Source organism: Lynx canadensis, chromosome B3 (assembly GCF_007474595.2).
Source record: "Lynx canadensis isolate LIC74 chromosome B3, mLynCan4.pri.v2, whole genome shotgun sequence".
Classification (NCBI taxonomy): domain Eukaryota; kingdom Metazoa; phylum Chordata; class Mammalia; order Carnivora; family Felidae; genus Lynx; species Lynx canadensis.
This window is the reverse complement of record NC_044308.2, coordinates 2,627,199-2,630,676: the sequence shown is the minus strand read 5'-3', so window position 1 is coordinate 2,630,676 and position 3,478 is coordinate 2,627,199.

Here is a 3,478-nt window from a genome sequence, read left to right as displayed (position 1 = left end):
TACTGGAGTCCTCAAACACGAGTCCGGTTTAAGTCTCTCTTGATTCTGATTGCACGTTCCAGGGCAAGAAGGCTGCCCGGGGCCCTCAAAACTCTGAAGAAGAGGGGCTCATGCTTATTTCCTTCAGGTCAGCTTTGTGTAGGTCGTCTCTGGTGTTAATTTGGCCCTTGTCGACTTCCCAAATTATTAAGGGTGCTATTAAGAAGAGAAGTTGCTGAGTGGGGAGAACCTTGGGGTCACGCCCCCAGTGTCCCCCCAGGGACCGTGCCTGAGGGGTCAGATTACAGGATGTCGAAGAGCTGGGATGTAGGGGGAGTGCCAGCCCTTGAGTGATCTCAGCCTTCCGACCGTTTCCTCACCCCGGCCCTTCCCACTGGAGATTCCAGAAGGGAGGTTTATGGGCCTGGAGTGGGTGGTCGAGGTCCTGAGACCTGCTGGTCCTGCTGGGGGAGGGCGGTGGGGACTGGCTGGACGCTCTCGGTGCCCCCACACACACACACACATGTGCAGCAGGGAAGATGCCCCGGTCGTCTGTAGCGGCCTGGGCAGCCGGGCGTTCCGCTTTGCAGAAAGTCGCCCAGTCCCCACGCCGGCCCGTCTCCCTGTTGACGTGTTTCCAAGTGCTCTTTCCGTTTGTTGGGTCCCCGGGGCCTTCACGTTACGTCCAGTTTCCTTCCAGACTCTCGTTCCCACCAGGAACGTACTCCTGTAATCCTGAAGCACCAGTCGAACAGAGTGGCAGACGCCCGTATTCTCAGAGCAGAGCCCCAAGTGGAGACCGTTGTTCACCGTAGTGCTTCCAGAAACTAGGAAGAACTTCGGGAGGGTCTCGTGGGGGCACGCTGTGCCCGGCCGGGGGCGGTCCTGTGAATAGAAACTTCAGTGCAAGTGCGTCTCCAGCTGCTGGGACGGCCGAATCCCCGCTGGTGGTGAGACACCCACCTTTCCCGGACATGCTGAGTCCCCGCAGCCCGGTGGCCCCGTGCCTCAGCAAACAGCCACCGGGCCTACAGCACTCTATACAGTGCTATAGACACTCTAGTCAAACCGAAATACCGACACTCGGTGGAAGCCAGTGCACGGGTTGGCCCTGCAAACTTAGTTCTAGTCGCCTGTGTGTTAACTCCGGCCGGGATCTGCCCGTTGGCCTGGCCCTGCCCTAGCCCTCCCACAGCCGCGGCCCCCCTCGAAGGGAGAGGGTCTCTAGGACCAAGGAGCACAACGCCTGAGCCCTGCGCGCCCTCTCCCGCATTTTAGGCCACGTTCTGGGTGCCCGTGATGCAGGAAGTCTCTGTCCGAGTGCCTGAGGCCTCTCGTGAGGACTTGCCCAGGCTCTTCTCCTGAGTCCGTCCTCCTGAGGGCAGAGCCTGAGTGGTGAAGAAGGGGCAGTGTCGGGATGGGGCGGGGGGGGGCAGCGGAGCTCGGATGCGTGGGGGCCGAGATGCTCACCGCTTGTGTGAGGCGTCTCTCCGGGCAGGATGGAGCCGGACAGGAAGGGAAGGGAGGTGGGTCCGCGCTGGCGGCTGGCCCTCCCGCGCCCTCAGGGAGAATTCCAAGCTGCGGAGGATCCTGCACTCGGACCTGGCCTTCTAGGTCGAAAACGAAGATCGTGTCTGTCACCGTGGAAGCGTGGAAGCACGGGACGCGCCGTCTTTAATGGCTTGTGAGCTCGGTTGGTACCTTGTGAACGTTTGGACACGTGACGTGGGTCCCCACTTGCACGCTCGCTCTGGGCTGCGAAGTTCGGGCTCGGTCCCCAAGGCCTGGAGCTCCTGCCAGCAGCCAAGCCCTGGGCCTCACGCACTCTCCTGGCTTTCCAGCTCTTGCCTCCTGTGAGCGTTGGCTGACGGGGCCGAAACCCACCAAGAACGATGAAAGTCGTTTCTTTCCGTTGGGTTGTAGGTTCGATCCCTCTGGCTGCAGAAGGGACAAACTGGCTGCAGCCAAGAAACTGGCTCAGCGGAAGAAAGGCTCTCGGGGTCCACTTGCTTCACGTGTGTGCGGACCGAGCTGCTCAAACCGCGGCGTCCGTCGATTGTCCATCCTGTTCTCGGCTCTGCTTTTCGTCTGTGCTGCCTTCATTTTGGGGCAACCACGACGGCCATGGGCGGCTCCAGCGGAAAGAGAAAACCCCTTTCCTGACAGGTCCACCGAATGTCCTGGCTGAGCCTCTCCTTGGCCCCCTGTGGGTCGCATGCTCACCCCCTGAACCCGAGTCACAGGGACCCAGTGTCCAGGCAGGTGGGCGGAGTGGAGTGCCGCAGCCTGAGCCGAGCCGTGCGGACAGTGTGGGGCGAGGGGGGCTTCCAGAAGGCGAAGGGGATTCTGAAGCTGGAAAGAGGAGCCGTCGATGATGCCGGGCAGGCGAGAACAGGAGATTCGTCCGGCGATGCCTGCCACTTGGGCCGGGAGGACAGAGGGGGGCAGGGACGTGTGCCTGTTTATGCAGGACGGAGCCGGGCAGGGAAGTGACACAGTGGGGGTGCGTGGCCGCGGGGCAGGGGGTCAGGAGCCCCGCACTTTGCTACGGCTAACGGGCGGGACTCGAGCTGGACAAAGCAGATGGTCGCTACAAGAAACTTCGCGACTCAGAGACTCTGGGAGCCCCCGTTAGGTATTTGGGCTGGGGAGCCAGGCGGACATAAGCAGAGGAAGGTGGTTTGTGAGAGAAACAAGCAGAGACGTGCAGCGAACGCCGGGGACCAGCCGCCCCAGGGAGACAAGAGTTGGGCGGTCCCTCTTTCCTCCTGCCACCCGGCGGTCCAGCCCCCCCGCGGACAAGACTGCGCTTCCCGCGCTTGGCCAAGGTTCAGGGTCCTTCCGGCAGGTTCCCCTGTGGGGGAGGGGCTGTGAGGGTGTGGGTGTGTTTTAAAGCTGGACCAAGTCCTTTGCCGCTCCACACACACCACACACACACGCCAACAAACAGAACAAACACACAAAGGCAGGGAAAGAAGCAGGTCTTCCCTCCTCACTCCACTGAAGAACACAGTCAGGTGTTTCCCAAGAACGTGTTGGTTTTTATCCTCGTTTTCCACGGACCTCAGGAGGAAGGGGCACCAGCAAGGCCTGGCCGTGTTCAAGGTCTGGGACAAGAGGCGGGGAAGGGGGGGACGCAGAGCATCAGGTGGGGGGTTTGGGGACCCTCAGGCCACCGCTGTGGGAGCTGCGCCCTCCCCCGCACGATCTGCGTGCTCCCGAGGTTTCTGTCAAACCCACGGTCATACGCTGAAATCTGAAGTTAGATTTCCTACCCTCTGCTCATAAGTCCTCTTAGAAGCCCTTTGTGAAGCGAAGCACGACCCCTTCCTTGGCATTTCCATAAGATTTTTTTAAGTTGTTGTTTTTTCTAAATTTATTTTGAGACAGAGGGAGGGGCAGAGAGAGGGGGAAGCAAGAATCCCAAGCAGGCTCCACGCTGTCAGCGCACAGCCCCGTGCAGGCGTCGATCCCACGAACCCTGAGATCACGACCTGAG